We start from the raw sequence: 26,927 nt of genomic DNA, 5'->3' as shown, positions 1-26,927 counted from the left end.
TATATATATATATTATATATAAAATGTTTGAAAATGAAATGTTTCATTTAAAACAATAGATGTTACATGTATTTAGAGCATATAGATTCAAAGTTCAATCGGATACCAAGAAGAATGGGATATTATCTTTTCATAACTCAATTTATTAATTTTCACAATTTAAGTAAGCTTATGTGGAATAACATAATAAGCAGTAAGTACATTAAGAAGAAACTGAATGGGTGCAAATATAAGTTTATGTGCGGTTTTTATTTAATCTTAATCTAGTGAACACGCGCGAAGAATATTGTTTGGCAACAATTATCATAGCAACGTTATATTTCTAACTTTAAAAATTCTTTTAACATTATTTAAAATTGTAGACCTTTAAATTCTCAATGTCATTCGTCTGTTCGTTCATCAGTCAGTCCTTCGTTAATTTCGAGTTAGATAAAATTTGAGACAAGATATGGAATGCTTAAGGGCCGGAGATCCCGATTAACTATATAGAGGCTGTCCATAAATTATGTCACATTTTTCTTGAAATTTTTACTTTCCCTCTCGCCTTATCCCAGTTTGCCCTAAAATGCATAAACTATAAAATTTAATGAAATAAAACGGATGTCCATTAATGCTCAACCCCCCTTGGCCGACTTGTCATAACTCTCTCCTTCCTTTCCAGTGTGGACGTCATTTAAGGAGTCTATGGACAGCCCCTGTGCGAATGGTTGATCTTTTAGGCGCGAATTATCTGAATCTCTGTGATTGATAAATTTTTAGCTCGGGAATTTCTCGCTTCATGATATGTTGTTCTGTATCGCCCAATTTTTTTCGCTTTATGAATGCGAGAAGCGTAAGCATTGTCTATAAAAGGCGTCACACGTAAAATTTCGTTTGTTTCTGCTTTACTGTCTGCGATTACAGAATGGCTACAGTGTCGGTATGTTTGGGTTGCGAGTATAACATCGACGCAGTGGGATGCTCGGAAGTCCGCATTAAAGAAGAGTTGCTGCAACACGGCATTTGGCGAAATGTAGTTAATTGCGGTCGGTGTGGCAACCTTCTACGCGCGGAGGGAAAGGAGAGAGATTTCACTGCAGAAAGATAATCCGGAGAGGTAAGAAACGTGCGGCACCTTGCGAGTGGAGTAAGTCGATATGGGCGGGAACTTTTTCGAACGTTCGAGTCTCCATCTCGTTACTCTGTAGCGACTTATTCTTACCTTATTGGTATGGAAGCCTCCGAGACAACTTCAGCTAGTTCGATTTCTTCGTCTTTCCCGTAAGACCGTCGTGAATTGGTACTCTTTCTGCCAGTGGCGTAGCGTTGTGGGGGCGGCAGGGGCGGCCCGCCCCGGGCGGCACTTTTAGGAGGCGGCATTTTTTCATAATAAATAATAATAATATCTTGTAAAAATTTGAACCATTTCATTTCATATTTTTGTCGCACCTACGATTCGGACGGATTGAAATGAGCAGGGAATTTTTCATTACTTATTCTGTGACGAAACTGGGGAATCCCCTTTCTTTAAATGAATGTATAATAATGACATCTTGCTCATTGTAGAACTGACCAACACCGTCTGTACTGACTTGTAGGGATTCCCCGTATTTTATTTAAGGGGGGCGAAATTTTAAGGGGCGGAGAAATTTTCCTCCGCTTCGGGCGGCTGACACCCACGCTACGCCACTACCTTCTGCAGAGAGGTATTCACCCACGATGTGTCCTTCACAATGGAGAAACGTAAAGGAGAAGGCCGGGTTGTCGAAATACACGTAGACGAGGCGAAATTCAGACAATAAGAATCGAAGGTCAGTGGATCTTTCGGGATATCGAGAGGGGATCTCGAAGAACGTTTCTAGTACTGGTGGAAACACGCTATTACTTGCACACATTACTTGCAGTCTTGAAGGAGCGGTGCTTTCTGGGACAACAGTTATCAGTGATTGCTGGAAGGCGTATGATCTTAAACTGAATGCTTCCATCGTCTGACGATTATAGGTATAATTTTGTTGATCACCAGACAGGCTCCTACACAAACATTATCGAGAGAACGTGGCGGGAGGTGCGCGCGAACGTTCCCTGGTACGGTGTCCGCAAGGAACACATGGCCAGATATTTGGCTGAATATCTTTTTAAAGACAAATACACTGACATGGCGATTCGACTGCACCACTTTCTCGCTTCTTTACTCCCCGAATTACTAGTTTCGGGGAAGTTGTACTCACAGCTCTGTACTCAAAAGGCCTTTTTCAGGGCCAACGTTTTGAAGTTCATAATGGAAAGCTGAATTGTGTTGTAACTGTAGAAAAGTCTAAGTCAAAGACTTAAAGGATTGAATCCATTTTAGTCAGAGTGATAATTTGGAAAAAGAGACACAGTCTCAGTCTCTTTTTCCAAACTTTATAAACGGTTAGTGTCTTTATAGTATAAGCTGTTGTAATATTAAATGTTCTTGCCATAATTTCTGATGATATATTCGACTTATAAGAAAAGCAGTATAATTTAAGACCACATACTTCACAAAGAATTTGTGCAGTTGTTCGCTGTATATGAAATTCTACTTTGATAAAATTTAAATTTATTTCATTTATATATATATATATATATATATATATATACTAATAGCTACATTTTTACTGATAGTTAAAATTCTATTTAAAATAATAAAGGTTAAGTATTAAACTTTAAACAAAAACAGATTGTATTATTAAAAGCGATCTACTTAAATTTAGAGTTATAATTATGTTTTCAATGAGAAGAATCACGTGATATGGAACACGACGTCATTGCAGATCACGTGACGCCTCAAAGTGTAGCAGAAAGTATCATCCCGTCAAAAAAATAGAGGGTTTGAGAGAGACGTATTCAGCTCAAAACGTGAACGGCGGATGGTCCAAGCATCGCCATCTGGCAATGAGGCCCTCTTAGTGCCCACAGGGTGGAAAGAGTTTAAAAGAAAGTAGTAGACCATTTAAAGCAAGGTGTTGGTTTAAAGCTGTTTTGGACTTATATTTATATTTTTTATTACAGCATGTAGTAATACGAAAAGCAAAATTCATATATTAAAATAAAATTTGTTCTATACTTGTCATGGAAAATAAAACATTTTTTTATTAGACCTTTGTTTACGTTATGAAAAAAATTTAAGCACGGGCACCAGAAGTCGACCGGCGGGTCGCACGATCGTTTATGGCGGTCGACAACTGGGTTTTCCTTCTATAGCTGGCCTCACAAACAGGGCCGGATTTACCAATCCAGGAGCCCTGGGCACAAATTCGGTGGGGCACCCTTTAAGAGTAGGCAAATTTGATGATTTAGAAAATTTACACAAAGTACTGTACTTTCAACTAGATTTCAACTAGGAAGTTGTAAATTTCATTTAAAAATAAGGTTATTGTAAACATAATGTATATTTTATTGTGTAAAACGAATTATTTTAATTTAATTGAAAAACACCTATGTAAAATTTTTTCCCGAAAGTTTCCAATGTTTCATAGGTTTTTTCCCGGGTTTGGTTTTCTTTGCCTGTGGCCCTCATGATTAAGCCACACTAGCCTGTCGCAGTAATAGGAAAAAATTATGTTTAAACATAGTTTTGTGGGGGCCCCTATTTTGTGGGGTTCCCTATTTTGTGGGGTCCCTGGGCACAGGCCCCAAATGTCCTTATGTAAATCCGGCCCTGCTCACAAATGTGACAACCAGCGGCGCTGCAGACTTTGAAAAAGGGGGGACACAAGCTATAAAGGGCACAGTACATTACGCAAGCAGCTTGCCAAGAGGCTGAAATCTCCATATCAACCTTCAGACAAGACAAGACAAGACGCAAGCAGCTTCAAACTTTACGATTCAACGTCTGATCAGCACTCCTATAAGATGGCGCTGGTTGAACTCAACGCTAACTTGGCCTTAAATACACGGAGCTATAATACTGAAGGGGACAAATGTCTGGGCTAGTGATTTCCAACCGGTGTGCCGCGAGAAAGTTATTAAATAAAGTAACACTTAAATAGGGACAGTTTCCCAAAGAAAGTCCTCCCGGGAGTAATCCCCTCGGCAGATCGCCCATGTTTCGCGTTGCCCTATACCAGTGGTTCCCAACCTTTTCTAGGATGCGGAACACTTTTGTGAGCAATTTTCTTTAGCGGAACACTTACTTAAGTTAATATGAAATACATAAGCTTGTCATCAGTTATTTTATTAGAATTGAGCAGTTATAATTCAAAATCTCTACTCATATTATTAACGCCAATTCTAAGACAGGAAAAAATATACCTAAATAACTTTAATGGGAAACTTGTGCCTGATGTTTTTTACATATTTCATTCAGTTTTTATCATTGTCTTTATCTTATTCGAAACAGTAGTACACTCCATAAATACGAGTCGTACATATATATTTAAGTTTATGAAAATTTTATGATTTTAATTTTTTGATATTCGGCGGCTCGAACACGATTGTACACTTTCCGATTTGCGACTAAATCTACGGAACACTTGGGAGATGCTTACGGAACACCAGTATTCCGCGGAACACAGGTTGGGAACCACTGCCCTATACAAACAAACTAAACCAATCGATATGAAATTCAAAGATAATACGCTGAAATATTTTTATAGATATAAAACTTGTATTTACAAGTAATTCGGGAATAAAATTATTGCATAAAAAATTTTATATCGCCAAGAGCTTAAAATCTGTTCACAATAAATTAATACGAATTAGATTTATCCATTCATTTGATTGCTAATTAATGAAATTTTTATGTCGCAATATGAAAAATAGTAAACAAAATTGTTCAAATTTGCATACTCCACAATGATTATTAATTTCCTTCCGGATACTTTAAATTAAAATTAAAAATTACACAGAATGCAGATAATACAAAATTTCTTTTTTATTATACTGTATATTCATCTATAAATACAGTTATATACAAGGTTCGAAATTTATGACTTTATAGTCTATCTGGAGCGTTGTCAAAAGCATTTACAAACGTACCTTCTATTCTGTATATTACGTTAGCCGAATTTAATTTCTCTTCTGTTGCTTGCCTTTCCGAGACAATTTTAATTGATGTTTTAACAGATGTGTTAACAAAGCATCTTAAAGTGGGTGTGTGCATGAATACAGGTCCTTCATATTTCTTTCCATTCTGGCATTTTTGGAAGAATCACAACAAGTTATAACAAGTTATATATTTCGAATATCACCACTGCTTATAACATAGTTATAAGCAGTGGTGATATTCGAAATAGTTAACAAAGGGTTCGCTAGCAGAAAATTTTTCCCTGATATTCACCGACAAACGAAATGGAAGTTTTGGCTAGAAATAAATACAATACATTTTCTTGCGATATATCTAATAATCACTGTCGTATTTGGAACGTAACGAGCCCTGGGCGAAGACCAGGTAACAATAGTATATTAGTGCTGTCGACCTTTTTTTTTTTCCTTTTTTTTTAGGCAGAGAAATTTTTCATCCTGAATAGACAGATGTCATCGTCTCATCGTCTCTCGAAATACAATATCGTTTTTATTTCGCTGTCCATAGCCCGACACGTATTCCACAGCCATCTTATATTATCTCGCGCGCGTGAGATTGTGGGATCTCTCTTATGACTGGATATAGTTTCAAGAACTCTCTTGAATCGATCGCGATTAAACCTCGTTTCGGTCGAGATTGAAACGGTCGAGAGAGATCGCACCAAGACATAGTCCCCGACCTTGCTCACAATCTAGATTGAAATGCTCGGTGCAAACGGGGTATAAGGCTCTAGTTTAGTAGTGTTACAGAGTATAATAAGTATATTTTAATATATTTAAAAAAAAAAACAAAAAACAAAACCACTGAGAAATGTTCCGTGTGTTTAACAAGGTTCGGAAAACTGTAAATTTTAACAACGGGTTCGGCCGAACCTGTGCGAACCCGCTGAATATCACCACTGGTTATAAGCATATAGAACTTTGAACAACATACCTGTTGTACACTTTGAAGACGATTAAAAGTTTGTAAATTGTTAAAATCATTCCTTAAAACTACGACAATACACTTCATTAGGATTGTCGTAAAAAGGAAATCCGTTCTCATGCACACACTTCTACAGCATTTTTTCATCTGCATCTTATTAATCTATCTGGGGAGCCATGGAGCCATCTAATATAAATTTCTTTTTCAATTCTGTCTTGAGCCTTTCGGCGACGTCATGCCACTCGATACTCCGTTTTAAATAAAAATACGATTACATTTTTCTGTCCTTTCTGTCCTCCAACACTTTCCGATAAAAAAAAAAAACTTTTTACGTGTAATTGTACAATGCTGTATAATTAATTGACCAAGGCCGCATTGTTTGAGAAACACACGAAATAAAACTTTGCGAAAATAAGAAATTGGAAATAAAACTTAGGAAAATTGCCAAATGCGAGTCAAAAAAGGTTGAGAACCGCTGTTCTAGAGATATTGACGGAACAGATTTCGCTAGTGAATTATAAATAATAGCAAAGCGAAATCTCGAAAATATTTCTTCGTTAGATGTCATGTCATACACATGAAAAAATAATTTAGAAAATAGCATTCTAACGTGTTTATTGCTCTGAGAATTTTTGCGGAATTGCCAGTATTGGTAACAAATTCAGAAAGGAGTTTTTCAAAATTAAAACTTATGAAAACTTACCGTATTTTCCGGCGTATAAGACGACCCCGACTTTTGAGAAGATTTTCCTGAGTTAAAAAGTCATCTTATACGCCGGAAAATACGGTACTCGCTCTACGATGGCTCAAGAACGACTTACTATCAAATCATATTATAGATGTAATTCATTAACAATCGATATAGATCAGTGTTTCCCAAACTTCTGTAACTACCGCCCCTTTTAGTGCATGTACTGTATTTATTTTTAATATTTTTTTTCAAACGATTTTTGTCCCCCTTGACTTCCGACACTCCTACCACTCGTTGCTTTCCATCGCGCTTTTGAATCTTTTACCGCCCTGAAGAGGAGGTAGCGCCCACTTTGGAAATCACTGATATAGATGAATTAATTCAAAACTTCGCCGAAGCAAAAGCCGAAAAATTAATTTTTGCATAATTTTTGTATTTAAGATGTAATAATTTTGTTCCTGTACAGCTATTAGGAGTAATCAATCATATATGTATACAAATGAATTAATATTAATTAATAAAAATTTTTTAAAATATTTATAATGGCATTATCTATATATTAGTTGAAAGTGGGTTTCAGTTGTTCGACTAAGACTAAAAATACAGTTCAAGTATCCAATTAAAGCTCTAACCATGTAGACGATGCTGCTGAAGAAAGATTTGAGAAAAGTGCAATGGTTCAGGCGTGGTGGAGTGGTAAGGATACAATATTAAGTCTACAGGACAATGGCGCGATATAGCTTCATGGGGCCCCCATGTACAGTTTTGACTTACGATATTTTTCTTTAGACGAATGTTATGGGAAAATATTTTCTTATAAAAGATTGGTTTGGAACCCCTGTTGGCGGAGATCCCAGGCAATTGCGCTTTTTGCCCGTAGTATAACGCGCCACTGTGTCGGGCAACAAAACTCAAAGACAGACGCTCGACAAAGTTGGTATTTATTTACCAGGGCCAGTTTTCAGCAGAGATGGAGAGTCGGAGCCGGAGAGGAAAACTTATCGACTCCCGACTCCTTACATCGCGTTGATGCTTAAAAAATTAAAAAACTTTTAAAGCCACTAATGTCATCATTTTGACGTTTTTAAGGTCAAGATTTGTAAAACAAGATTGTAATGTTAAAACTTTTTAATGGGTGAAAAGTAGTAAAATGAGTAGTTGCTTTATTTTATTAACTTTGATAAATAAGATATAAATAATTAAAGTTAAAGTATAATCTTAAATACCGGTTTGAGATTAAACTTTAGAGGATAGATTCCAGATTTCGGAAAAACTAAAGATTTTTTTCTTCCAGTTCGTAAACATAAATACTATTTAAGATTATTTTTTTTTTTTAATTCAAATATTCTTCTTAAATGTTATATTGGTAATTTTTGTATAAAATAAATAAAAATTCTATTTTTGTCAAAAAGTTTATTACAGTCTAATTCATTTATATTAAAGCTACTAATGTCTTACTAGTAGTGTCTTAGTGAAAGGAATCACGAGTCTGAATCGATTTTAAAAAATACCGATTCTGGAGTCGTATATTTTTCTACCGACTCCCCATCCCTGGTTTTAAGTCATGGTATGCTTTTTGACCTTTCCCCGATCGAGCTAGGCAAGGGGTTCTATACCGTTCAATGCATCCTCGCCAAACTTGGCATATTCTTTTACACCCTGGAAAAAATACTGTAGAATTCCTACTCTAAAACCTACCCTCTGCTAACTTATTATGTGTTTGTTAGATAAAGGATTCTATACTATTCGATGTATTCGCACCAAATTTAGCACGAATATTCTTCGAACCATTATAAGAAAAATACATATTCTTCGAAAACTCAAACACCCATAAAGTCCACACCCTGTTAACTTTAGCCCGAGCAATTTTTTGTTTTAGTTTCATTGTCAAGAAATGTAAATTTTAGTTACTTAAGGATACTAACAAATAAGATACTTATTTTTATCATCTTCTTCCAACCGAATTTTCCATTCCCTGAAAAGCCTGAGTAACGCCGGAAACACGCTAGTTTTTATAGATATTCACGTGTCGGTATACGCGTGCTTGTGTATACAGTAAAACCTGTCTATGGCGACCACCCACGGTTCCTTCAAAAAGTGGTCTTTTAGACAGGTGGTCGTACAATACAGGTGGTGCTGTAATACCGTACTTATTTTGCGCACTTTTTAACCATTTCAACTAAGCAAAACTCGAGGTGAGCAAAAATACACGAAGTTTTTCAACAATAGAGCTATATTGGTATTGGTATTTTATTGGTATATTGGTATTTTATTCTTATCGGATAACTCGATTTACAGGAGTCATCGTGACTTTATAAAACAGATTTAATACCAATATTTTAAAGGTTAATACAATACTCGCATTTTCTCGATTATAATGCACACTTTCTTTCTCCCGACTTAATTCAACTTGGTTCTTTTCGTTCGCTCCTCAGTTACATGTATTACTTCATCGATATACAAGTGCGTGGTATCTCTCTATCACTTTGGTTTTCGTTAGTTTAATCTTATTTTAACTTTAAAAATACTGTATTTTAATATTTAATATTTTCTTAAGTACAATAAGAAAAATTATTAATTAACAATAAAACGATTTTATTATTTTTTCTCATAATACGATTTCATTACATTCCGCGATTGTCCAATGACAATGGCGAAATCGAAAAAGGAAGGTTGCCTGTAAAACTGATTTTTGCGTTAATGCGTTTATTGTTTTTTGAATATTTTGCGTGTGAAAATTACTTGGATATTATTTTTCTAAAAATATCGAAAGTAACGTAGGTTGATACAGAAACGTAGGTAGATTTATTGCACATGTACTCAGAAGCGTAGCAATCGAAAATGGCGCCTAGGGCACACATCAAAGTTGCGCTCTTCGTAAATTATCTTAATATAAAAAACAGATACACTAAATAAAACAGTCCGTTTGGCCAACTCCCCTTTTCCCCGCCAAAACTCAAACCTTTTATACGGATTGAAGTTAAGTTTGATTAACCGATCAGCGCTACCTAGCTCTATCGTAAGCCCGGCTATGGTCTGATAATCCACGGACAATCAACGATCGTGGATTCAAAACTACTGGTCGTTTTCCAACCGACTTCCGCAGCGTCGACCAATTTGAAATAAAATAAAAAGAAACAAGAAAAGGCGGGAATCGTACGTCCAGACGATTCTATCCCGACATTGACAATTAGATAACAAATCAAGTAGCTTCAATAACGCTCGCACTCTCGGGAGTATTTAAATCAGAATCGCAAATCACATGTAAACAAAATAAACAACTGCGCGAGAAGTGTCGAATTTGAACGAGCAGTGCACCACCTGCGCGCACCAATCATTCCCTCTCGCTCATTCGCGAAGCGCGTGAGTCGCGGACGAGATTGTTTGATATGAATTGATTTATTTTGATTTTTCAATTTAATCATTGGCGATTTTGCGCGCCCCCCTTTGAAAGGCGCCCGGGGCACGTGCCCTACTTGCCCCACCCTAGCTACGCCACTGCATGTACTGTATATGAGCGTATAAAAATAAAAATAAATTTTATCAAACGCTGAGATCAGCCGATTAATTGGATCGTGTACAATATTTTTATACCCCTAAGGAAAATACTGTAGGTCTACAATACAATAAATTGCTGTGGACAACCTACAGTACAATAAACACAGTTTATTGTAATGCGGCGAAGTTAAACTGTAGGAATGTGTAGCGGCGAAGTTTAACTGTGGTATTGCGTTTTCCCACAGTTAAACTTTGCCGCTAATTCCCGCTGTGATAAACCATTTTCACTTTTTCTGATAACTTTAACACGATCTTCTAACGACAGCACTTTGCATTTTTTTCGTTTTCGGACAATTTCGAACAAACTGAAATGAATTTCCTTTGTTGATAGACTATTTCAAGGGTGGGAGAAGTGCCCGAAGTGGGTTCGAACAAGAGTTTAGACTAACTCATTATACTAGGCGGGGGAAGCATTGTTGAGATGGGTTCGAACAATAGTTTAGACCAGATATATTCGCGGAAGTGGTCACTTATTACAGTTGTATGTTGTTTCGGATCAAAAATCAATGCCCGCGGTCGCGTTACACAGGTGGTCGTTTAATACAGGTAACTTAAACGAAGACTATGTATAAACTATTCCGTGCCAGAAATTTTTGCCCTTTTTGACAGGTGCCCGTCGAATGCAGGTGGTCGCCTAAGCAGTTTTCACTGTATATGTATAGACAAAACTCTCTCTATAAAATACGTAAAAGCATTTAAATTTTCTTTGCCTAGAAGCGTCAGAAATGCTTGTGCCATTTATTTACTGTAGTTTTTGTTTTTTCCCCTCGTTATATTTGAGAAACTTTTGAAATAATAATTATATTATTTGTCTTATTTAAATTATTAGTTTAAAAATTTATCATTTAAAATTGAATTCCAACAACAATCAGAATGTGCAAATATTTTATTCACCCACTTTTTTTTTTTTTTTTTTTTGTAACTCTTTCTGCCCTGTAGGCACTAAGAGGGCCTCTTATAGCAAGCCCATTATGGGTTCGGCCAAGCCCACAATGGGCGGCCGGGTGGTGAGGGACGGGGACAGGCATATCCGGACGGACCACCCCTCCGAAAAATTCCTGGGGATTTTTCAACCCGTCCGGATTCGATGCCGGGTCCCCCAGGGCGGCAGGCTGCCTTGACCGCTCGGTCATCCGGCCCTTTATTCACCCACTAAGATTTATTAGTGTTTCGAAACTTTTACTACGAAAAATTTATTGTCCACAGACGTCATCGTCTAGCTGTCTCGACTTGAAATCATCATCGTAAAAAATTACGTAAATATTGTTTGTTGGAAAATTGAATTAAACCTCGTTTTTTAACAAGCTCTCTGAAAACACACTGAAATGAAACATGACACATTTAATGTGTAATGCATATCTCGAAATAATTGTAACGGACAGAATTTTCATTATTATTACCGAAAAATTAAATTTTTATAATAATAATAAAGTCTTACATTGCTGAAAAATTCCGATTTATTGTGAAAAAATACAACTACAATTAAATATAAAAGTTTTAAATCATAAAAATAGTAGAAACTATTTTTTCATGAATCATATTCATGATTATTAATATCTTAAAAGCTGTCTGTTAAATACAGATCTGATTATTTGACATTCTAAAAAATAGAAAAAATATTGAGATCTTTGAGGTTTTTTTTACAATATATACATACTGCAAGAATTTAGAAGTTCTTTATAAAAGTTTATAATACTGTACAAGGATTTTATAAATTACATTGTTTAAAATTAAAATTGGTTTCCTATGAAACTTTTTCACGTGGGAACACCAGGATGTTTTCTAGCTTGATGTCTTCTTAACGCTACTAAGGATATAAATTTTTCTGAACACAGATAACAAACATGATGATAAAATTCTTCATGAATTTTCATATGACGATAAAGATTCGTTAACCAGGTATATGCCTGTCCACAAATTTTACATCTATGTTTGTCTTTCACAGCACGATGACAGCTAAGATGAGTTGTCAAGTTACTTTGAGTAGAAAATACTTTCCTACATATATGACACTGAGTTGATTTCTTCTTGGCTTTATCAATTGATTTAAATGTTCCAATTGAACCTATAAAAACATTTATTTATTATTACATTTTATATATTTTTATCATATGATGATGCTCATTAAATATCATTTATACACTATCATTGTTATGGTGATATAAAATATAATATATTGTAAATAGTATAAAGTACTAAAAGTTTTCTTAACTAAAATTGTATGAAATTTCATTTCTCATTCAGTATTTATAATCATCATGGATGCTTAGACTGTTAGGCTTATTTATTTATTTTAAAATCTATTTACATTTAAAATGTCTTTATATACTCCCTTCTGTCAATAAGTTCTGAGAGTAAGGTTGTAAGACATTAGTTATTGGACAAAGAAAGTTACACATCATCATCTTCAATGTACTTCTCTTCTACATAGATGCATTTCTGCCAATGTTCATGCCACTGCTGGAAGCAGTCAGCAAACTCATTTCTTGTAACCACTTTGAGAGCTACCATTGTGGCTGCTTGAACCTTGAAAGATGATGTGAAATGTCCACCTTTCAGTCGTTCCTTCATCTTGGAGAAAAGTAAGAGGTTTTCAAGCACTAGGTCTAGAGAGTAAGGTGGTCAGAGACAAGAACACATTATTCCCAAACAATTACTCCATGACCACAATAGATCAATGTGCTGATTTATTATCATGATGAAGTTACAAATTTTTTGAAGCCCACAACTCTGGTTGCTTTTGTCAAATAGTGTCACAAAAGCATTTCAGAATATGTCAACATTTTGTATAAAACATTTCACATCTAACAAGGTTCAAGCAGTGATGATGATGACTCTCAAAATGGTTGCAAAAATGGCTTTGCTGACTGCTTCCAGCAGTGGTACTATACAGATGTTGGTAGAAGTGCATAGCTGCAGAAGAGTAGTATTTTGAAAGTGGTATTGTGTAATTCTCTTTTCCTCCAATAAATAATTTCTTACAACCTCTATCTCAGAACTTATTGACTGAAGGAAGTATTTAGTCTTTAAACTACTGTTTAAAATATGAATAATATTAAATTGTAAAAATTATTACTTATGAAAAAATTTTTAAAATCATTTTTTCAAAATTCCTAAATTTTAAATTATATAAAAGTAACATATAATGAAAAATAATTTTGAATTTTTGTTGTGAAAATAGAAAAAGTAGCCATTCCTTTGACTTCTTAACATATGAAATATTAAAAAATTTTTATATACCTATCTGAAATATTTTAAAAATTAGGAGAAACTTTCAATATCAGAATTCATTATCTACACAGAAGAATTCCTACTACATGGAAATTTGAAATTGAATATTTTCATTCTACATGAAAAATAAAGAAATAATTGATCCACATCAAAGTTCTTTATAGTTTCTAAAGCCAAATTCTTTGAATTTAAAAACACTTCTACTTTATTTATTAAATTCTTAATTTACATCAATGTTTCTTATATATAATCTAAATCTATATACTATTTTAATAATATAACAACAGATATAAACATTAAATGAATATATTTTTAAAGCTAAAACACCAATCTCTATAATTTAGGTATTATTAATAAATAGTTAATCAATTACAATTTGTAATTAAGATTTAAAATAACTTATAACTAAAATCGTTATTAGGTATTTAATATTAGATAAAAGACTGTTTTCTTTGTAAACAAAAATTTAGTCAAACATTATAAAACAGATATATATTGAATAAAAAATTATTATTCACCATACTAAATTTTCAAATTTGATATTTCACTTAAATTTTTTAAAATTAATAATGAAATTAAAGAAAAAAAAATTAAAATTAGAACATTAAAAAATATGCAAGTTTGTGCATTTATACAATTAATAAAACATAGAAATTTAACTCTCTATTTATTTAAAATCAACAATTTTGTAATTACAAATTTAAGTTGAATAAATATTAAAATTTTTCAATATATGTGATATTCAATTATGTATGATTTGTTTTTAAGTGTGTTTGTAAAGCAGACAAATAAATGAATTTTTTTGAACACAGATGACAGGCATGTCGATAAGAACCTTCGTGAATCTTCTTATGTCGAGAAAGACTAGTTAGGCAAGTGTAAGTTCTATCACAGATGTCACATCGATATTTTAATTTGACAGCACGATGACTGTTCATATGTATATTGAGGGCTTGTTGAGTACAAAACAGTTTTAGACACACTGGACATATTGGTGAATATCGTTTCTTCTTCTGAATTTTCTTTATAGTTCCATCTAAAATATTCAAATATTTCTTAATAATTGCAAGAGTGAAACAGTAGTAATTGTAAACTAAAATAACAATTTTATAGAAATATAAAAAACAAACCAAATTTTAGCTTTATTTTAAATATTTAGGTCTTTTAATTAAAATTTGATTTCTTGGTTACACATTAAATGTTACATGATTTTGTTCATAAACAAATATACACCACATATATCAATAAAACATTTATTCAAAAATTATGTATTAGTTTATTTTAATTCATAAATTATTTTCTGAACACCCTTCTCATGAAACTTTATAGCAAAAATATGATAGGAATTTCAATTTTTATAATTAATGCCATTTTATTGAAGAGAATTAAATTTATCTGTACACAAAAATGCTGAAAAAATTTTCAGTGTTTTTGTGTACATTAATTTCAAATATGTTCATAAGTCCCTTTAGAATTAAACTTATCTTCAATATTTATATAAATTGGAGATAATTCTACAAAATTCTATAATACATATAATATTAATATGTAGAGATAAAAATTGTAAGCATTAATAATCCATTATTATAGTAGTATGATAAACTTCATTTAATAAATTTTTTAAAACATTCTTTATACAGGCAGATATATCAGAATAAAAATGATAGTAATTTTATTTTTGTAGATCCCTTTTCATTACATTCTATTCAAAATTATGTAATCTAAAGATTTCTTCAACATGTTACAATATTGAATCTTGTCTTCTCTCCACTGGATCTTAGTTCAGTTTTGGTATTCTCATATTTTTTTCCTTAAATTATTTTAATAATATATTACTTCCCATCTCTTAGAAACTAACAACATAAGTCTTAAGAAAAGATCTCTTATGAATTATTTGCATTTCTATTTTTCTAAATAATTAAATTATGTGACGTTAACTTTGATCTTGGTCACTTTTCAATAATAAGACTAGTTTCATTTATTGAATGCATTCTTACTTTAGGCATTTTAAAAAATTTAGGAAAAAATGCCATCTTCAAAGAAGGAAGAAATCGGATGCTTCTTTACTCCATTACTTGTTTCCACCTTTCATATATTTGTTGTATGCAACTGTGACAAAAAGTTACTTCCTTTATGCCAGTTCTGATTGTCATTTGATATATATTAATTTCATACATGTTCATTAAAAATTTATGAGGCATCTAAATTTTCTTTAAAAGTTCTTTAGAAATATTATACTTTCATCTTCAAAATAATTATTTTTCTCTGTATGAAAAACAGATTTGAATTTTCTAACAAGAGCAAACAAAATATATTTTATGGGATCACTAAATACATTTATTCTAATTGCATGATAACAAGAAGACAGTATTTTGTTCATTTTGATCTAATTTAATATTTTGATTATATATTTATTTTTGATTTTCTTGTATATTGTATATTTCTGCAGATAAGATGATAGTTGAATCATCAAAAAGGGCCCCGAAATCCAGGGTTGTCTTATAGGACAGATACAAAAAAAAAATTAGATTAAAATATATATAAATTAAAATCATTATAAAAAATGGACAAACTGTAATTATTTACTAGTAGAAAGTAGGCCATGTTTATAAAATAGAATAGCCCATATGACGTTTTTGTGAATAGTCAAAGTCATTACCCAAATGCCTGAATCAGTGCGAATGTTTCAACAATTGCAAGGCAGTGCTGCCAGATGCAAGAAAATAAAATTTGTTTATTCCAAAAATTATGATACAGTTAATTATGATAATTCAATATACGCCATACAGTATTATTATCCAGATAATGATCGCTGATCTAAACTAAATTCATAGGCTGTTAGTCTGATAGTTCACGGGTTGTCTTATAGGACAGATATATGCTAAAACTATAACATTTTGATTTTATATGTTGTCTTATCTGCAGAAGTATACTGTAACTAAATTTCTGAATTATTGTAAAATATCAAATATGTATATTTAAATAATTTATATAACTATTTACATATGTACCATTTAGTATTCAAAAATATTCTAAATCAGTGGTTCCCAGACTATGGCTTATAGGCCAAATCTGACTTGTGGTATACATTAATCTAACCTGCAAACATATTGGACACACCACTTACAAACGATAGAAATAGGCCTACATCTGGAATATGCAGAAATTTTACGGCTTACCTACATACAACTTATGCACAATTTGACTGGCAAATTGAAAAGTTTGGACACCACTGTTCTAGATTATTAGTAGTGAACCTGAAATAATTTTTAATGAGAATGTAAAATTAATTATTCTAACTTCATCTATATCATTAATGTTAAACAGAAAACTAAAAATGTCATGTCATAATGAGTTAAAATTAACAAGAATTTTAAAAAGCATTTTGTATTATATAAATAATGAAATTAAAAAATTAAGTTTTCAAATAAAAAATTATAAAAATCATACATTGTTTCTGCAATTTATTGATTTGAATGTAAGATTTTACTTAAATTGTATTCAAATCAATAACATATATAATTTCTTATTGTTTTATGCCAATAATTAAAACAACATAGCTTTGAATGAGAGAATTAATTTCTATATTCTAAAAAAAACTGAAAATTTTTTCCAGTTAAGAAAATATAAATTTATGATGATATATTATTATATTTATTAGAAAAACAATAACGATAATAATATAAATTACAATAACAAAAAAACAAGATGTCAACAAATATAAATAACTCAAACAAATAATTTCTGCATATGACTGCAAAGAGATTCCTCAGATAAATATATAAATAAAATATATATATTATATATAAATTTTATTTTAACTTCTGAATAGAACAGTTTCCAAGCAATACCTGATAATGAAAATTTCTACGAAAGATGTACATGTTGATTAATCAAACAATAACAATAATAATATAAATCACAATTACAAACAAAAACAAGACTGACAAATATAACTCAGTAAAATGTAAATAGCATTCTCAAGCAAATAAAGTAAACAACCCTGACATGTTTTTAATACATACAGTAAACCTCCATTAACTCAGATTTTACATAACTTGGACAAATTTTTTTGAAACAGTAATTTAAAATTTCTTGACAATAGATAAATTAAAATTCAGCAATTTAATCTTAGCTCAATAAAACTTCTGTATAGACCTAATTGTAACAAATTACTGTACTGTACATCCACATTCTCATTTTTCACATTGTTTGAGAGAATACACTGCTAACTCAGTCTTCAAGTCTATTTGTCTGAATTAGCAAGGGTTTACAGGTACTCCTCACTTTACAACCTATCTGCTTAATGACCACTTGCACTTACGACCAATCGAATTTCGACCTGCAATTCGGGGAATCCCCTTTCTCAGCATGGGTGTTGATCAGTGGTGAATGGTGACATGTGCACTAAGCTTACTATAATAGGCTTGCGCATACTATAATTGTCTTATAGTACTATAATAGGCTAATAGCATACTATAATAGTCTTTTTATGAATAAATTTGAAGTTTGTTGCATAATTTGTATAATTTTACAACGATCCTATATTCCTGGCGCAAGCTCCTCACTTATCGACCAATTCGCTTAACAACGCAGTCGTTGGAACGGAACTTGGTCGTAAAGTGAAGAGTACCTGTAGTGTACTTTCAGTATTTTACTGTTTAAAATATTTCATTTATTAATTCCACAGTTATTGTATATACATTGTATAGATATTCAGGCATATATGTGATCACATTTTATATAGTAATGTGGATACATCTTGTATATTTTTTTTACTCATAATATTTAGTGCTTGTCTTTATTTTAACTATTTTTGAACATATGAAACAATTTCAAAATGATAAAATTCATTATATCTATAATGTATATATTAATGTCAAAATAAAAACATGTTATGAATATGCAAAAATAAGCTAATTGTTTTGCTACAAAATAATCAAACAAAAAATAAAAAAAATTTATTCTTTCAAATATTAGTTAATTTGCAAATTAATTATTCTGAAAACTTACTCCTATTTCATAACTGTGTAATTAGAATAAAAGATATAAAATCCATAAGTGTATGACATTTTTGCTCTTAAAACATGCATTATTAACGCTCACATTTAACATATTTTATTCTAATTCTTCTGTACAAATTAAAATGTTCTAAAGCTTTCAAGATAATCATCATATGTGTAATCTGTCTGTAGATTGTTAATAACTTTTTCTTTTATAAATTATAATTAAAAGTAAAAAAAAATAATAAATATCAAGCTCTTTCACCATATTACAAGTCCTTTAACCATACCAAAGAATTTAGCATAAGAAATATGGGTTAATGTTACCTATGGTTCTAAGATGGCGGCTCGTCTCTGATTCCAGCAAATAGAAAAAGAGAAACAGTGGGGACGCATGTTCTAACCTAACCTATTCTAATAAATTACCATAATTATTACCAACAAAATTATTAGAATAGGTTTGGTTAGGTTAGGTTAGAACGTTCATCCCCACTGTTTCCTTGCTGGAATCAGACAAGCCACCATCTTGGAACCATAAGTAACATTAACCGAAATATGTTAATATGGTTAAATGATTTTAACAATTAAATAAATATATTTTATATCAAAAATATCTTCTATTTTTATTGAAGAAAAACAAAAATTCATTCCCATCCTTTACTTTTCAAATATTTGATTTAATTATTATTATAATTATTATTATTTAATTATTATTAAATATTTGATTTAATTATTTAACTATTAAATATTTGATTTGATTAATATTTGATTTAATGCTTTTTGATTCAGTATATAATCTATTTTAGACTCTTTTAAAACCCTTTAAAAGTATTGATTATCTTCTGAAGACGGATTATATACTGATTCAAAAAAATATCATTTTGAAATTTAAAAATATTAAGATAAAGCTACAAATTTGCTTTTACTAAGTATTATTTATATTTATATTAAAGTCTAAGTAAAATTATATTTAGTAAGATAATTTAGTCAAACATTGCTGATTGTTTCAAATAATTTTAAATATGTTTAAGAAAGAATTAGCTAAACATACAAATAAACATCTTTAAACTGCTATTTTCGAGTAATCAAATTATTTATTTAACAAAAGTTTGAATTTTAAATTCAAAGTTATATCTTATGTAATTTATTTGTATTTGTGGTTAGGTGAAGATGGCCATGCAAGTGACAAAGCATTTCTACTTAAATAAATAATATATTTATTATCTGAAAATGGCATTTAAATCCTGATAATTCATAACTTGGTGTAAAGTTTCATGTATTTTCATTTTTGAAACACCGATTTAAGTTTGTATGAAACATTACGTAATAAATTACAATTATTAGTTATGATTTATTTTTATTTATAATTTGATTAACAGATTATTTTGATATTTAAAAAATAATAATAATAATTTGAAGCTACAGATAAAATGATGTTGCATCTGTTACTGAATTTCATAATTAGAATTTCACAAATTTATATATTTATATTAATTTAGCAAGTCTGGAGAAAATAAATAAGGCATAGACCAAAGCTTAAATCCATAATTTCTTCACATACACAAATATGTTACAAAGTATACCATTTAAATTACCAGTAAATGATACTATTTAAACATGAATTCCTTCCAGACTATTTAAATTCTGAATTATAATTATATAAACGTTAGTCTCTGAGTATAGCAATAAATAAATACTATTTATTTTGAGTGTAGACTCCAAAAGATGCTAAAATAACTTACAGTAATTTGAAAAGAAATTAATTTTCTTGTTGTTTAGATGGTATAATTGGTAATATACATACATACATAAGAATTGTGGATTTGAGTACTGCTCTGTTATTCTTTTTCAGATTTTCCAAATTAATTTAATTATAAAAATTTATATAATTGTTACAATCATTAATAGATGAAAATTCCATCTATCTGTAGTGCCAAAAATTATCAAATTGTTCCAATTAATAAAGTAGTTTATAAACCATACTATAAATAAATATTGAAATCATAACTTAATTTTGGCTTTTTTGACAATTGGCTTTTCAAAGATTTATATATTCCATTTTATTTTCAGTATATGATTTACTTTGATAATGAAGTGTTATGACATTATATAAGCTATGATTTTAAGTAATAAATCATTATGAAGCTTAAAACATAGTATTATATAAAACTGTATAAACTGCAGAAATAAAGTAATAATGAATATTGATGTATGCATATTGTAAGAATATTTTTGCAATGTCAAAAGATTGTGAAATGAAAAGTTAATGAACATGGAAATAATCAAAAAAAAAAAAAAAAAAAAAAAAAATTGAATTAATACCATACCTGCTAGGTACTGTACACGGGAGCTACTCTTCTTTTCCAAACAATTCTAATTTAATTAAAATTAAAGGTTTGTTTAATTAGTAAACTTCTTAACAGATGGTAACACACCAACCTGTTGTGAAATTTATGTATTTTATTGTTACACTACAGTGACTCCTGACTTAATGACCAAGTTTCATTCCTACAACTGGTTGTTAAGCAAATTGGTCAATAAATGAGAGCTTATCATTTTTATTTATTCTGGATAAAGAAAAGGTTTAAAGGAAAGTCCAAGTTCATAACTTTGTTTAATTTGCATCTCTTTTCATATTACACAACAAAAACATAATCAACAAAAATTATAAAAATGATTTACCAAGAAAGTTAAAGTTTATTCATAAAAATAAGACATTCAGATTAATATTTTAGATATCAAATCCTACAAATGAGGTGCACAATAAAGTACAAATTTATAAACAAAATATGTAGTCTTAGAGATTGTGAAAGTTTTGTGTAGTGAATACTGACAAACTGCAGGAATGAGATTGACTAAGAATGAGAAATTTCTCATTACTCAATAAAAAAAAATAATTTTATACAATTTTAAGTGTCTATAACTATTTGTTTTGAACACAAATAAAAAGCAAAAACATGCAATACATTACTGTAATAAAGGAATCAGTAGCACAGTGCTTATGTCTCTAGAACATCACAAAAGCATCCATAAATTGAATCTTGTTACATCACTGGTTTTTCAGTTCATTGTAGATCCTAGAATGACAAACATAACATAAAAACTACACTAAAATTTATTGAGTACTTAAGACTAATCTCCAATTTTTAAAACTAAGGAAATTCTGCTTTATTACAGAACCTAATTAATTACAAATTCTATATATTTTTAAGTCCTTAACTCATTATCAGAAGTGTTTGTTTATAGTATAAAATTATAAATTAGAACTTTAAAAAGTTTAAATCTAAATTTATTCTAAAATCTTTTAAGAATGCCAAACTCAAGAACAGATGAACCATCTGTTAATAAAGGCACATATAGCTTAGAAGCCTTAGAGCAGTGGTTGGCAACATTTTTGACCTCACGGACCACTAAACTCACAATTTTGAATCCCGCGGACCACTATCATGAATTTTTTTAAACAATACAAAATCTGTAGTATAATAATGATCATAAAAATTCAATTTTACTATATTAATATGAAACTCTTATGTTTAATTATAACAAATTAACGCAAACCTAAAGTTCGTTGCTGCTTGTTTGAAATAAGTTTATGGATTCTTAGTGCTTTTCTGCGAAAGACAACTATCGCACTCACAATATTGTTTATTGTTCATTATTTATTGATAGCAGTCACTTCGTGTTTGGTTTTAGATTCAAATGGAAACCCCCAATAAGTGAAAAAAGAACTAAGCATTTAGCATTTCTTTCGTAATACATTGCGTAACCTTCAGTTGATTAATGCCCAAATTACTCCACGGAACACCAAAATTTTCTCCGATTGCCAACTGTTGCCTTAGAGCAGTGTTTCCTAACAGTTGATCCATAGACTGATGCTGGTTTGCAAAAAAATTTTGCCTGCCAGCAGAAAAATATTTGACTGTACTGACTCTGGCACATTAGATTACTATTTAAATGTCACCTGAGTTACTGTATATACATTTGTTATATACAGTAACTCTAGATAAGAATGATTCATAGTCACACATAATTTCTGCTCTGTAAAATTATCCATAATTTTAGCAGTTCATGATGAGAAAAAGGTTAAGAAATACTGCCGTATAGGTAGCAAGAAAATGAGTTATAAAAAGGAAAAAATTGAAATGATTGTTTTATAGCTACAGAAATGAAATTGCATATCTTAAGTATAGACTGATCATGGAAATATTGACAAATATTAAAAGTTTATTTTTTGTAAGTGATGTTTTAACCTAAAGATTATTAAAAATTAATTTTAACATCTGTAATAATTTATTTTGTTTGATTTTAAAAAATTTTGTTTTGATAGATTTATTTAATATATGACATTAACCAATGGTTTGTCTGTTCACAAGTTTGGTATTCTTAAAAGACAATGAGTTCATGTTTAAAACTTTCTATAATTCTATCTTGTAATATTTGAAATTTCTGCTGTGTAAATAGCCTGGTTATGAGTCAAAACACTAGAAAATATTTGTAATTAGGCTCTTGGTTTTATTAAATATAATATATACATTATATGATTTAATAAATTGTAAAAAGACAAAAACTGATGCTTGTGAACTTACAATTATGTTTTTTTTACATATTAACTGATCCTAGCAAAAATAAACATCTTTAAAAACAATTTTTGACATTTTATGTTAACACCAAATCATAGTTCTCTCAAAATTTGCTTTAACTAGTCAAATAAACCAATTAAATATTTCTGCTAATCAGTTAAAAAATATTTTTATTTATTTATTTACTTTTTAAAGCAAACTTGACTATGGACTAACATGCATTATGGTATTGTTTATAATGTTTCCTTGTCAATAACTGAGATTTGTAAGAAAATTTGCAGCAGCAGTCAGCTAGCAATGCAGGTCAACCATATAAAAGTTTTTCACGGGGAGAATATTGATGATGATAGAAAATATTACATAACTTAACACACTTTTTGTCAATCATAAAATATTAATATGTAATTAATTTCAGTTCAAACATAACTAAATAAAATTCCATCACAAATAAATACAGTAAGACTTCGTAAAATAGAAATATTAAATGATGATATAATATGAATTTAATTTTTTAATTATTAAAATCATCACTAAATACCTTTGGCTACCAAGACACATTTATTTGCCATACACTAATGTTTTCAGAAGGAGGCAGTCCAAAGACAATACAATCAAAGTTTACATTTAATAAGAACATGAACATTTGAAAAAAATGGCAGACCATAAAAGCACTAAAATAATGTTCAAAAGAGTTCCAAATATTCATAGTATATTGAGGAATGACAAAGATAAAGAAAGAGGAAAAAGCAAGTATGTACAGGAAAACATGCAATTAGGAATTTAAAAGAATTATATTGGAGTTACCAAAAGAAACTTTGTTTCTTTAATTTTAAAATACCTTTAAGTATTTTGTAATATTTAGAATATTTTAAAAAACAAATATAAATAAAAAGTATCTATAAATTAAAATTATATGAATAGATTATCTGTATTTTAGGACAACAATCTATAATCTTCATTAATCTAAAAATTATTTATTTATTATGATAAAAGTATACAATTTCTGAACATCAAAATATATTTATAATTAGTTTTACTCACATCTCAGTAATAACTATTTCATGCTTAGATGACATCTGTAAATGACAAATGTAAAAATCAAAACATATTTTAAAAATTCATATGGCAGCAAAAATTACTGAGTTTTACAGATGCATTACTCTTTCAATACTAATTTAAGTAAAATTATTTAAATGGAAAATACTTGTTAATAATTATGTTACCTTTATACTGTATTAAATGCATAAGAATCATGAGTATTGAACACAAGACTGTGTTATTTATTAAACACTTGGCTTTTTCCAACTTTATTTAGTTGACTCAACTAAATAAAGGTGGAAAAAGCCAAGTGTTTAATAAATAACAGTCTTGTGTTCAATACTCAATACACAGTAAAACACGGTTTCAAAAACAGATAAAGCATAAGAATCAATTTAATCTTACTTAAACCATCAGAAAACATTTTAATATCATAATAAGAAAACATAATTATAAATAGATAACATTTACAGTGACAACCCTCGATTAATTTCCAAAATATCTCCTAGAAACACACGACATATTTCTGTCATTCCTATTTTTCACGAATAAACACTTACAACCATAGTTGCCAGATCTGAAGGTTAAAAAGTAGCGGGGTTGTGCTCCAAAAGTAGCGGATTTGAACTGTTTGTAGCCCAAACAATAAAAATGAATTATTTTGCAAGTATGCACTTTTACTAATGATAATGAAATAAGTTTGTAATATATATATATAGGACATTCGGCGATCTGTATGAATTTTCTCTAAATCAAAGCAAGTCATTTGTAGGCAATAAGAAAAAAACACCTTAAAAAATCCAGCAAAAATTTTTTTTACTAATAAAAACGTTTTCGAACGGTTTTACCGATCTTCCGTTAAGATGACACACATTATGAAAATAACACGCAAATTTAAAAATAAACATTAGGCAGAATTCTAAAATAAATATATAGATACATAACTGAAATCGTGGCCGGATGGCCGAGCGGTAAAGGTGGCAGCCTACCGCTCTGGGGGACCCGGGATCGAATCCGAACGGGTCGAATAATCCCCAGGAATTTTTCGGGGGGTGGTCCGTTCGGATATGTCGGGCCCCGTCCCTCACCACCCGGTCGCCCCATTGTGGGCCTGGCCGAACCCATAATGGGCCTACTAAAAGAGGCCCTCTTAGTGCCCACAGGGCGGAAAGAGTTAAAAAAAAAAAAAAATAACTGAAATCGTAGTTGTGAATAATAAATAAATAACTACAGAAATAAATTAAACAATAAAAAATAAAAAATTCGTAATAAATTAATATTCATAAAAAGACCGCCATGCGGTAGCCAATCCGTCGGCGTTCCTATGGTTGATGCAACCCCTTTTTTATGCGCTTTAAATATCTCCAATTTTTCTAGATATCGCATAGTATTTATATTTGATGCTGGTTTCATTATAGAAGCGTGTTCCCATTGTACAGTACTTGAATATCCTGATGTTGCACGTAAGCCACCAGCGTCGTGCTAGCGAGATTTTTATCAATAGTATATTTATGTTCTTTTAGCCGTTGCTGCAAGTTGCGCCTAGTGGCACCCACATAGACCAGCCTTGATCCGAAACGTTGGTCGATTATCGAGATGGAGTAAATTCCCGCGGTCAAATTATGGTTATACGGTTGTTTATCGTTCCTTAGAATTCTGAATGTTGTTGGGTTGCGTCGATATATCTGGAGATTACCAGCTCTGGCCGCTTCCTTATGTATTCCTCTTAAAAAGGGAAATAATTTACAACCATCCTTCGTTTCTGGACCCCCGAAGCATTGCGACGACATACGGTTTGAAATGTTGCGATCAACTGAATTATTTCTATTGGATAACCTTGTTGTGCGATCTTTAAGATGTAACTCAGCTCTGTTAAGGTGTCATTTATACTGGTACAATGTATATATGCCCTTCTTATTAAGGATTTGAAGGCTGCCAATCTGATGTGAAAAGGATCTACAGAGTTATGTGGAATTAAAATGGGTTGAAAACAAGGTTTCCTGTATACTTTGGTGCAAATTTCACCATATTTGCAAGATATGGAAATGTCCAAAAAGTTTACAGATGTTTCGCTCTCCTGGTCTAATTGTAGGAATAATCCGTAGGGATTATCATTGATCGCTGTTAAAAATTGCTGCCGGTTAATCCTCTTTTTCAGAAGAAAACGTATCTCGCCGAGTTTCTTGGTGTTATTCATTCAAGAGTTGTTGGCGTTCTTTTGTGTCAGATCCATTTCATGTTCCATTATGAGTTCTTCAATGTTCATTTCTCAGATGTAATTTTTGTTACTCGTTTAGCTGCTTGAGTCTTCTTGATTATACAGTATCTTTCTTAGATAAGATTGAACTGCGGCCTACCTGTTCAAGCCATACTGCACAGCAACATCAGACATCTTCTGCCCACTGCTATGTATGCAGTACCCTCTGTAGGCAACCAGAGTATGTATGTATATATATTGTAAGCGCGCTTGAGCAATCATTCATTCTTGTTTTTACTCTAGTCCAATAAAGCTGTTACTCCGTGTTCTTGAATCTGTCTCCATCCTTTTATGTCTAATTCCGACAACCATATATACCATCCACTCTCTAACTTTGCTATTATACTCTTACCTTTCGAAAATAAAAACCGACGCAAAACTTAACGAGTGCCCGCCCGACAGTCTCGCGAATACTATAAAAGAATTGTTTTTATCAGAAAAATAAAAGGCTGGAACTACGAGGGTGAGTTTGAAAGTTGGGAGGAATACTATCCGATCAGTATATACCGGGTTGAGCGTCGATGTCGACGTCTCCCGCGTTCCGAAAAGTTTCGAATTGTCTGGAGAGAAGGGAAGACCAATCGGTATTCATTATTTTATCTCGATTTTTGTGTTTGTT

General features: G+C 31.1%; 1 long non-coding RNA gene across 2 annotated transcripts; it reads right to left on the bottom strand.

The window, feature by feature from the left end:
• Nucleotides 1–11,638: 11,638 nt before the first annotated feature.
• Nucleotides 11,639–24,612, bottom strand: LOC136969132 (uncharacterized). 2 transcript variants are annotated; one of them, XR_010879772.1, is made up of 4 exons: nucleotides 24,523–24,612; nucleotides 24,055–24,089; nucleotides 21,405–21,510; nucleotides 11,639–12,264 (listed from the first exon to the last, which is right to left on the bottom strand). It is a non-coding gene; the product is annotated as an uncharacterized lncRNA (long non-coding RNA). The 2 variants fall into 2 exon arrangements; XR_010879771.1 differs by lacking the exon at nucleotides 11,639–12,264 and having other exon boundaries at nucleotides 20,782–21,510.
• Nucleotides 24,613–26,927: the final 2,315 nt, after the last annotated feature.

The sequence above is a fragment of the Centruroides vittatus genome, unplaced genomic scaffold (genome assembly GCF_030686945.1).
Source record: "Centruroides vittatus isolate TY-2023 unplaced genomic scaffold, ASM3068694v2 contig_1035, whole genome shotgun sequence".
Classification (NCBI taxonomy): Eukaryota; Metazoa; Arthropoda; class Arachnida; order Scorpiones; family Buthidae; genus Centruroides; species Centruroides vittatus.
Note: the sequence above shows the minus strand (reverse complement) of the source record. Positions and strands in the feature narration are given on the sequence as shown.